Below are 12551 nucleotides of genomic sequence, written 5' to 3'. Positions count from 1 at the left end.
GAGATTTAATTTGAGTTTCACTTAACACTCTGAAATTTAAACTTCATCACTTGACATTATAAACCTTAACTCGTGTTTCACTTTTCTCTTACCGCTAAACTAGTTAACAAATCATTAAAATGGTTTAGTTGGCATAAATAAAATTGAAAAGTGAAACATGATTGTTAAATTTGGAGAAATTTTTTTATTGTGACGGGAACACGAGTGGTACACCACGTGTTTTTATGTAAGTGGTGGGAAATTTTATTTTTTAAGTTATTAACTTTTTACCATACATATCTCATCATTTATATAGTGACATATGGTGTACTACCTCGTGTGCTGGTCACACTGAAAAATCTCTCTTAAATTTGTAGCATATCACACTTATATGGCACACTTTTCAACAACAATTATCCTATTTGTGACACACCCGACCCTAATATCCTCCAAACACCAGGATAGTCCGAATGTGACGAAGCCATACTAATATGCATGCGAACCAATGAATATAAAAATGACTTATAAATTTAAATATAATTAATATACAAATGAGGAACGTGTTCAGAGCATACAACTAATCTAGAATATTAAAAAGAAATAATATAAAATTGAATGAACAAAGGAATGGGTCCTACACCGAGAGGACTCGAATATGCCGATGCGGGAGTGTCTTGACGTCGGAATTATACGCTTCGATTCTAAGTCTTGAGGGGGCGCAAAACAAACATAAGTGGACAAAGTTGATATATAAGTAATACTGAAACAGTTATTCATCAACGTACTAACCTCCAAAGTTTATGAAAACTCATATAGCATAATAAGTAATAGGTTTTCCGAAAACCCTAGCATGCTATAAAACTTCATAAAACATATATCATATATAGTGTGCTTAGTAGTGATATCATCTCATGCCCAAAGGCATATAGAACTCTTTCGACCGAAGCCATACAAATATCTTTCGCCCGTAGGCACTACAACCCCCGACCGAAGCCAATATAAGTATCATCGCCCGTAGGCAGAACAATGACCACTAGATAAGCACAAAAATCCTTGAACATAATATTTCCAAACATAAATACATATATCTCAACGGAGCTCAGTAGCTCAAACATTATATCTTAAAACATCTTCATAGTATATAGTCATCAATCATGTATACTACAAAGAACGTAAAGAATCGATAAAGTATGGTATTCCAAAATATTATCAATAAAGCATGATATCTCATAAAATGTAAATCTAATTTACTCATAAACGTTTCATAAAACGTAACCATTAAATCATGTTTTTCGTGTATGCATTTATAATAGTAAAATATGCATTTTAGAAGAGGTCCACTCACAGATACTTCGCCATCGAAGAGCCATGCAAATAAAAGAGGATGGAAACGCCATACACAATTGCACCTAAGCACAAAAAGGTACCAATTAATAAAACTATACTAAAATGGTTAAATTTCAAGAAACGGACGTCATAAACGGATTTAGGACATCGAAAAACATAAGGATGGACCTTAAGTACCTCCACGTGCCTTCACACGCTGCCACGAGGTGGCGGCCCTAGCGTCTACGCACTGTTACGTGCCATTTTGGGTCATTCTGGGTTGGTTCCACATGGGTTGGGCCAAGGGTTTAATGAGTCTGGGATGCAAGGTTGAGCTTAAGCCTAGGTTTGGGTTTGGGTTTAGATAGGGCCGGAGGCCTTAGGTTTGAGCTTTATGGCTATTAGACTTGGGTTGGGTTTAGTGGGCCGAAAGCTCGAGTTTAGTGGGCCGAAGGCTCGAGTTTGCATGGCCCAAAGGCCTGAGTTATAATTAGGTTTCTGGGTTTGGGTCAGAACAACCTGGTTTTCAGGCCAGATTCGTGAAGGAGGAAGTCGGAGCTTCCCGAGCTCCGTTCAACTCCGATGCTCCATCCTAGCATGCGATTTACCCACCAAAATGAAGACCACCAAAACTAGATTAGGATTTTACCATTTTCAAGTCCAGCCGTGGCCGGGAAATGGCTCAAGGCCGTCGGACTTGCCGTAGTGGGCTGGGTAGCCTTTGTGCTTCCCAGAGAATGAGGGAGGGAGAAGGTTGACATTGGTGATGGGTGATGGTGGTGGTGTTGTCGTCGTTGTCACCGTGTGGGTGGGTGTGTAGCTTGGGGAGAGGGATAGGAGGTTGGTGCGAGAAAGAGAGAAAGAAAGTGAACTCGGGGGAGAGAAGAGAGAAGAAGAGAAAGTGAAAGAAAAAGATGAGAGGGGTCCACGTGACGGCCAAGAGGAAGGGAGGGTCGGGGGACCAAAAAGGAAGGTGGGCCCCTTTCGGCTCACCAATTAAGGCCCAAAAATAATCCCCAAATATATATTTCACTCGTGAAATGTCCAAAATCCGTAAATTTAATCGGGACGGGTTGTTACAATTTGTACCGCGATAACAGTTATAAAGGAATTATTAGTAGATTTTGACGGTAGGGGTAAAGTGTGACACGAATTGACTTTTTGAATGTTAAATTGCAGAATTTGAGTTTTAAGATATTCAATGAGACTCGAGTTGATTATTATAAGAATTTAGGTGAAATGATGCACTCATTGCAAACTTGATTATAATTTTGAAATATATTCATTTTCTTAAAAAAGTTGAAAACAGACGAGTACAAAATATAGCAGTACTCGGTATGAGAAATGCTAAGGAGATTTTCTCAAAGTGAAGACTCTCCATGGATTTTGTACCACCTCATGTTTTTTGCATAACGTCCTAAAATGTTGTTGTCACGATAATTAACGATAAACTCTGAGATGGTAAATAATTCATGAAAAATATTTGAGAAAGTCTTCTTAGTATTTCTCGTACCAAAAACTCCCTATTTTGTTCTCATATATTTCGACTTTTTCTTTTCTTCTAGAAAATGAATATTTTAAAATTCCAAATTTGACCTATCTCGTCAATCAAATTCATAAATAGAGGCTAAAGGAGTGGACGGTACTAAAGTTTGCACGGTTACAAAGAAGACCGGTTGGTGGGGGACAAACGGCGTTACGCTTGTGGTTGTGGTGTGGATGCCACATTGCCACTACACACTAAAAAGCAACCGGCAACCCATTCGCAACAAGTCCAGCTCAACTTTTTATCATTATTTTTTTAATATTTACCAAAATACAAAATTTACATTTCTTCATTATTTTTCTGGTAAATATAAAAATTAATTTTGGGTCAAGGTAATTTTGTTTTTTACTTTATATCTACCCTTTGGATGCATGGAATTTCACTAATCAAAACACCAAAAACTTGTCAACGGCGAGGATCAACGCAGTATTTGTAACATTGAAACATATTGAACAAAACTATAAAAATTTAGTAATCAACTCATTATTCAGAAAATTCGAACTTAAAATATTTCACTTACAAGTAGATAGAAATATCAATATACCATAAAACTAACTGGCATGACATGATAAATGTTATATTAAAAAATCTCCATGATTCATATTTTGTTTTGATATAACAATATATTTAACTAGAAGATTAAAAATTTGGGTTGGGCACCACATTGCACAAAGGTATAATAATTTAGTATTAAACTCATAATTCAAATAATTTAAATATAAAATATTTCACTTACAAATAAATAGAAATATCAATGTATTGTAAAGTTAACCAGCATGTCACGTCATAATCAATATTGGGGCAGAGAATATGCTTCCATATTGTTCATGATAAAATCTCTTTTAGTAACACTTTGAGAAATGAAGTTTTGTGTTGTGGGGTCACCAAATAATGGAGCATAACAGTAATTTAATTGTGTTCTAATCCAAACTTATCCAAAGGTTCAAAAGCAGATTTTCTTCAACTTCATCCCAAGCTTTGGAATTTTGTCAACAATTAGGATAATTCTACTTTTTTATATACTGTATGTCACATCCTGATCCGGGTCCTTACCATATTTCATGTTCAACTCTGCCGTAGCACGATATTGTCTGCTTTGGGTTCCGATCACGCCCTCACGGTTTTGTTTCTAGGAACTCATATGAGAACTTTCCAGTGGGTCTTTCATGAAATGATATTGTCTGCTTTGGAATCCGACCATGCCCTCACGGTTTTGTTTCTGGGAACTCACACGAGAACTTCTCAGTGGGTCACCCATCATGGGATTGCTCTAGTATGAACTCGCTTAACTTCGGAGTTCCTACGGAATCCAAAGCCAGTGAGCTTCCAAAAAGTATCGTGCTAGGTAGAGATGAGAATATATATATATATATATATATATGTATATATAAGGCTTACATGATGCACTCTCCTGGACGATGTGGAATGTTACACTGTATATGGTCTTGATAATGATGTATTATTATTTTTTAAAATTTATTATTACAAAAGAGAAGGGGGAGAGTTTGAAACTTTTAAATTAATTTAGGGAAGTAAAAAATTTTCGAACTCAAGACACATACCCAACAATCTAACATCATATCCACTAAGATATTGAACAACATGCCTGATAATGATATATCATTCTAAACCACTTACTAATGAAGAATTAAGCACCATAATGCAAACTCGAATTTCTTCTTCACCTATTCCTTGAGATAAAATCTTTTCAAAATTTCTGCTTTATTCTAAAGGGTAGTGTTATTTACATTTTCTTGGCCTATTCAAAATTTCAGCTTTATTCTTCACCTATTTTTAACAATTTTTTTTTTCAAAAGGGTAGTGTCATTTGCACTTTCATTTTTATTTCTCATCACATCTCTCTAATTTTCAGTTGTTGAATTAAATGAATTAAAAAAAATCAATAACCAAAATTAACAAGGGTGTACTTGTGGAAGGTAAAAAATTCTTTTTCAAATAATGAACATGTTGAAAAGAAATCTCCAAAGAGGGCCCACAAATGCTACGTGGGCCTCAAGAACCAAACTTGTTGCCTCTTGTTGGTGGGCCTCCAAGGAGGCAGCAGTAGTGTGGTGTTACAGGTCAGTGTTGGAACAAGGAGAGTGGTTTCCAAGCAGCCAAAGCAACCTACACTTCCTTAGTTTCAATCACAATGCCTTTAAACTTTACTTCACATCTGTATACGGCTTGCAACTTACGTGATTAAGAGCGTTTATTCGTCCACTGAACGATTCGTGTTAGAATCCTCTCTTCTTTTAAAATCGCTTGTGTGAAAAACTTACCTCACATCCCTGACTGTGCTTTTCTTATGGTGTTTGGCCAAGCTCAACTGGTGATATACTCCATATTTTTGGTGGTGGGTCCCCAATGCCCTGCACTTTTGTTACAGTAATCTCACGAGTTAACAACGTGATAAGATAAAGCTAGGTCCTCCACCAATATGAGGGATTCTAATCTTTTTGCGTGTCTTTGTCATCACATTTTTGAATCCTCTTAGTGCCATGGTCAGTCAATCTAAATCTTATGCAGCAACAATAACTCAATATGCATGCACTTAAAACGCTACAATGACGGTACCTTAAATCAATAACATATTATCATGCATGAAGATTAAGGCAACAACAATAACCCCATACACAAGAAGAATTTCCATGCACTTAGAGTCTACGATGGATAACTTGAGTTTCAATAACACATTGTCATGCATGAACGCTAAAACATATAACAATGTGTAATTAGATTATAATACCGCCATCGTAAAATCTCAAAGTTTAGGACCTTAGATAAGTTTCTCTCGCAATGCACAGATCGATTAGTTGCTTAACGCAAACAAGGCCTTAAACAGATGGCTCTCGAACATCCCAAATGGTTGTCATAATCAGAGCAAAGACTTTCTGGTAAGGGTTAGGAGACAGCATGAATCTTCAAAATAGAACCATCCTGACCCCATTCTGTATTTGATTAAACATGAAAAGGAATAAATAGCCTTTTTCTTTAAGTCCCAAATGGCAAATCCATCATAGCCATATATGAATTATAGCACATATTGCACATCAGACACACTTGATAAGAGAGGCCAATGGAGCCCACCACATGGAGAGGAATTAGATAGAAAACCCTAGTACTAATGAGGCATCATTGCAGATCCATAACCAGAAAAAGCTGAATGTAATCTTGTATTGTTCTGGATGAGCACTAGAAAAGTAACAACATATCACCTTTGGCATTACCTTAGAATTAAGTCTCGAATGTGAATTATAATGTTTTATGTCTTTCAACTCAATCTCAAGTCACACTAATTCGTTTTACTTTATGAGAAATGGACGTGTCAGTTAATTTTGATTATTATAATTAATTCAGGTACGTGTGTAGATCCTAACACTGGTCTTAATCTTTTTTGTGTTACTCCCAACTCCCAAGTTTTATTTTTGGTTGCATATATAACACTATCAATTGTATGTTTATGAGATTTGTGAAAGAACCCTAATTTGCAAGAGAGATTCAAGTGTAAACACCGTATGTGCATAAAGATTCTTGTATGCAACCAAAGATCCCCAGACCTACAAAAAAATTGATCATTTTGTAGAGAAAGAGTTACAAGTAGATTACAAACCATTATAAGTTCCTAACCGTCAGAAATCGTTTAATTAACACTCGGTGAAACGAAAGCCTCCCAGATTACACCAGAATTTGCTAGCAATGTGATTGACTGAACGGTAAAATCACACTGACACAAGCCACATGACTTACCTGCAGCAAAAACCAACTAAGCCAAAGCGAAAGAAACGTGTTCGCCAAAAAAAAAAAAAAAAACCGAAAGAAACGTTTCTGTTAGTACCCAAATCCTGCATTATTTGTTTGAACTGGTTTTCTCATATAATCATACTACGTAACTGAAGCAAGGTAGGGTTTATGCATGGGAAGAATAACTTACATGTCACAGGAAAGAGAGAAAATAACACACCTGTGACACGTAAATTTCTCTTGCCGAGCCGAGACCTAAAGTTATAGGCTGTTCAGTCCTATGCTCGATTTTTACCTTTTTACTGCAAGTCTTGCAAGCTTTAATGAAGACTACGATTCCAGCTTTGATATTCTAGAACAGTTAATAGGTAGTGACTTGCATGTTGCATCCTTCAAAAGGCCTGCAGGTAGTGTTGTACTAGCACTACTTGAATCCACAGCAATTAATGGGTCCCAATAAATATATCACAAAATTATTGGAGTCCAGGAGGGGCAGAGGCCCTGAATCTCTACCAGCTAAATAATTCAAAGTTATAATCGGTGGTTTGTCAATGTCAGAATTGCCATCCTACATCAAAATCACTTGGCAACTCAACAAGGTAAAAAGGAAGTGGGTGGTAATCTAAATCTCACACAACATTTTTGTTTTTGTTTGATAGCTAGGTTCAGAACCCTAGCCCTTAAGGGTTCATCTCAAAGGTCTCGGTGCAACTTAAGAAGATATTCACGTAATATTTGTAAAGTATGTGACGTACAACGATTGGCTAAATATTCACCAATCGAGTGGGGATGTGTGGCTTGATGACTAAAGATTGTATGTGGCATGTCCGTATGTGAAGTCACCGTTGTCCTTCGGAATAAAACTATGAGAGGACATGTACGATAACTTTTCCTAAAATTGGGAGCCCTAGTAGCGTTTGCCCAGCAGAATTTGGCAAAATCTTTTGAGTGAAACAAGTGCATGTGGGTGTGACATTGAGAGCCACCAAAATTCCACAGTCGAATCATTTTTTGCCAGGATTCAGCATAAGTGTGTATGCGTACTATTTAACTTTTGAGCAGCTATTTCACCTCAAGATGGCAGCTTTTGCATGTGCTTGGCATGAAAAAAAAAACATGGTGGGTTTTGACTTTGAGCCGACATACCTAAAAGCAAATGTCAACTAGATGTGTGGTCAACAAAAACTGATTCTACCAAAATGCTCCGATATGACTGACTACAGTGCTTACAAGTAAGAAATTCTTAAGGATCATAACCTGTTCGACAGAGTGTAAAATTTTATGGCATGTTTACTTACCAAGAATGAATAATACGATGGAAAAGAATCGGATCAACTACTCCCTAGTAAATGTGCCAGTAAATGGATTACTGATCTTTAGGACGAGACCCACAAATTCAAATTACTTATGTGCCAGTAAATGTGAACAAATCGAGGACTAAAATTATTCTTTTTCTTCTCATACCCATTTCCGATAAGTAAACATTACAGGAACTATTGAAATATCGAGATTCATTTCCATGGTTTACAAAGAAGCTACATTCATTTCCAGCCAGCAAGAGTTTAATGGCTAAAGTACAGGAATACCATAAATGTATTTCAGTGAAAGAATAAATGATCTCGCTATAAATCCTAAAAAACAAAGGGAAAAAGAAAAAACAGAAACCCCGAAGAGAGTATTTAATCTGTTGCTACTTTCTGAAGCTCCTCCAACGTGGCTAGTTTTTCCCTCGGCTTGTTTCTTAAATTCCCGAGCCGTCTTTCTTCCGAGTCTTATCTTTTCCCAATCACGAAATGATATAACTCTGACATTCCGATCGTCCAGCAGTTGGAGGAGACCCTCCCTGCCTGAGTTAGATGAGGATGTCAATCTTCCTAGCTTAATGTCTTCAGATATGCTTGCAACCTGCAATAGTGCCGTTCAGATCAGTGACGTGACCAACGTAATTAACTATTATCTATGACAATTATCGGCTTTGAGATGCTTCATGAGTTGCTAATGATGGGCATGAACAAACCTTAGTGCCTGTCATCTAAAGCAATACAAAAGACAACTTACAGTTTCTTCTGCACAGTACAGGTTTGTAGCAATTATCCCGGTTGGTCCTCTCTTCAACCATCCACATACATATAAACCCTTCTCAAGCAGGGTTGGATCTCCAGATGTATCACTTAGAACACGCCCTCTAACATTTGGAACCACACCTGCAAAGAAGGCCGTCAGATCAGACCATCATTATCATCCTTGATCCTTTTCCTACATATAGGGGTGATCCTGTGAGCTATTCTCATGTGGTCGGTTTAGAACCACTCCTGGTACGAAGCTTATTTAGTAAATCCGATAAACTGGAAAATTTTAGCTAAAATTCAGTACTTTAATGGAAGAGGTGAATGAGGCCCTCTAAAGAATCAACAAACCAAAATTCCAATTCCATATGAAGTTTGTATTAGAACATCAGATAGAATAATCTTCCTCATATTTGTATAATATCAACTTTGCAAAAACATAGAATTTTGAAGGAAACCCAAAATTCAGATAGAATAATATGCTTACTTCCTATAACAACATCTACGTACCTTTCCGATGATCAAAGGGTAAGCCATCAACTGGCACTGATTTGTAACCAATGCTCTTTAGCACAAACCTGGAACAAGAAAGTATATTGCCAACGTTGTTAGTACCTCACTTTTTCTCTCTCCACACCCACCCTTTTTAACTTTTTTTTTTTTTAATTTCACATTCAACTGCATGCACATTGCAGGAATATGCCTCTAGTAATAAAATTAATCAAGGATGAATTTCAGAAAAAATACCCGCATCCAAGCTCTTCAAACTGCCCAGTGCCTGCAGCCGTTTGTTCTCCTGGGCTAATACCTAGAAATTGAAATTTAGTGATTTAGTAGTTATCACTAGCGTTATTACAGCTTTCATAATACCATCATCAGTCCTGATGTGTTTACATGTGATATGGCCTGACCTCATAGCAAAATGCATGAAAATTTTAACTACACATGTCTATGCGGAGTAAATTACCTATGAGTTTTGTCTTCTCAAGTCGGACACCAGAAACATGGTCCCTTCTCTCATCAGACTCTAGAAACTTATTTGGTTTCCGAAAGAAAACAAAGTGCAGTTCACGTGCATCTGAGCTGCGGTGTGATGGTCTAGTCATGGAGAGCAACTCATAAACCCTTTTCCGAATTCGATTATTCTTCATCTCTTCCTTACCAAATCATAGCAACAAGTCATAGAAACAATGGAAACAAAATTACTATCAGTAAGGGAATTAATATACCGCCAATAGCAGCGTAGAATACTTCAAATTAATAACTATAACTGTAGCTCCGGGAGAGAGATACCTCATCTGCTGCAGTTGGGAGAAGATCAGTTTCCTTTTTGTGAACATGCAGATCTTTGATACCTGAAGAACAAAGACATCAATTTTTTTTTAATTCTGCATATAAAAAGTTCTGCAGACATGAACACCAGTAATATTTGTTACATGAGGGGAAGATGAAACAATTACACCAACGACTTTGACAAAATATACAAATGAAATCTGTTTGCAGATATTATTTCAAAAGGCCTACATGCTTCACTTGAACTAAAATGAGTCTCACTCTCATGTTAAGACTCACCAAGAATTTCACGAAGCTCCTTAGCAGTGCAAGCTGCTTGGACCGGTCCCCGCCTTCCAACCAAATATACTTTCCTGACATGACACTAATATCAATGAACATGAAATCCAGATAAATCAACAATTTTATGTAACTGGTTACTCTCAGGATATGAGATATCAAACCTTATAGAGCTATCTTCAAGAGCTGCCAAAGCATGGCTTGCAATATCAGTTGTGGCCAATTCTGTTGTTGGCCGTAAAAGAATACGTGCAGCATCAAGGGCAACATTTCCCTGAAATCAAAAGGAGCTGGGTTTGCAAGGGATAAAAACTGTTATGTAATAAAAGGCTATATGTTTTGACATGTCCCTCAAGAGTAAAAATGTTTACACTTTCTGAATATCCGAACCTGCATATACTACTAAACTCACCTATGGTTTATTCTTATTACCCAAACTATACTCAATTCCCTCCATGTCACTGTTCACTTAATTAATTATCCTAACTTCAAATAAATAAATTATTGGCCCGACCTTTCAAGGATGGTACCATGAGGTGACAAACCAATGTTATTTAGCACCACCCCTATTGCCTGGCAACTAGTCATATAGTTCCCACCTGTATTGAATGCAGCAATAAGCAATCTGGATTAAGCTGCAGCAATTTATATGTGTAGTGACAAGGATAGCAAAGTACATATATTAACCAACCTCATGTCAGTAACTCAAGAGAAGGATAATCATATTTATGAACTTGTTTCCTAAAGTCTGAAGTACTTTTAAAAAATACTTCCGTTTTCTATACACATTTCAATTGTTCATTAAATTGCAGGTTTTCTAAAAGTCCAACGCACGATACACATATTATACACGCACAAACGTACTTTATGCATTTAATACATGTTATTTTCACACATTTTTCAATAATACATGTAAATTCACGTATTCTATATGTCTTTTTAACATATTGTTGAAGAAATAGAAATAAATAAATATTTGAAGTAAAATATTAAAATTTAAAAAAGGGCCAAACTTGGGCCTCTGGTGTGACAAGAGGCTTCACCAATTGGAACCCTCATAATTAATCCTTAGCACTGGACCAAAATTTTTTATTTGTATAAACATTGTCATCCTACTGATCACAGAGCACCATAATACTAAAGATACAAAACCAAAACAAGAAAAACATACTTCTCCTGGGATACCAAGAACTCTATCACTCTCAGCTCCATAGGCAAGCACAACCTGCGTATTGCATAGTGTTCATCACAAACAAATAGCCATAACAGTAACAACATTTAGTATTATTAATACGTATTGAATAGGAACTCACCACATCATACAACTCACGTAGCTCTGGGAGAGTTACAGAGGATCCAAGGGTGACGTTCCAAAGAACAAGCAGTGTTCATGTTGCGCAACTCGCGTAAACTGGTTCACCACAATCTGTTGCGAGTTTTCTGGTAAACTAAGCTCAAATAAGAGATTTATTTCCCGCCACACCAAGACTTTAACAAAATAAACAAACAAAATCCATACAATACTCCTTATTCGCGACAATTTATATCGATTATCAACAATGCATCAGTTCAAAAACTTCAAATTCTCCCGAACTATTTCAATTAAATTTCTCAAAATATAAAGAAACTGATATTAACAATAAAGTGGTCACCTTTGTTTCGGGATGATCAGGCGCGACGCCGGAGCGGACTAATCCGAAAGGCATTGGCAACCGATCAATGATATCCACCTCTGCTTCCTGGTGCGCCTTCGGCATCTAATTCAGCTCAATTCAAACCAAACCAAACCAAATTAAATTCCAAAACTTTATTAAACTTAATCGAAAACAAAATCTTGATTTCTTTCAGTTCAATCAGTTATCAAACAGTTCAACGCAAGCAAAAGCACAAATACAAAAAAGTGATTACCTTTTCAGCAGTGTAGAAGCCAGCAGGTCCGCTTCCGACTACGCAGACGCGAAGAGGCTGAGAAGCGACGGTCGAGAAGGTTCTGTAAAGCCATGTCCGAGCTTGAAAATTCGCCATTTTTTGGTTGGCATATGAATTTGATCGAGGCAGTGACGGTGTGAGTGTGGCTGAGGAAGTCGGGATGTTCGACTTTCGACCTACGGGTTCTTCTTCTTCTACCTTTTCGGGTTTGCGGGTGAATCTCCAGGGTCGGAGTTGGAGCCCCAGCCCATGGATCGATGGTTTTGGACCGAGTCGGATATCTGGATTTGATATTTAGACTTTGGGCTTTGAAAGCCCATAGTTCACTGGCCTTATTCATTTGCAGAAATGATGTGTGATATAAGAGTAGTGTGTTCAAATCCAGTCCA

General features: G+C 37.1%; 1 pseudogene; it reads right to left on the bottom strand.

Moving 5' to 3' along the window:
• Window positions 1-8089: 8089 nt before the first annotated feature.
• Window positions 8090-12337, bottom strand: LOC103424971 (NADPH:adrenodoxin oxidoreductase, mitochondrial-like; annotated as a pseudogene).
• Window positions 12338-12551: the final 214 nt, after the last annotated feature.

The sequence above is a fragment of the Malus domestica genome, chromosome 15 (genome assembly GCF_042453785.1).
Source record: "Malus domestica chromosome 15, GDT2T_hap1".
Lineage (NCBI taxonomy): Eukaryota > Viridiplantae > Streptophyta > Magnoliopsida > Rosales > Rosaceae > Malus > Malus domestica.
This window is presented reverse-complemented; position numbering and strand designations above follow the sequence as displayed.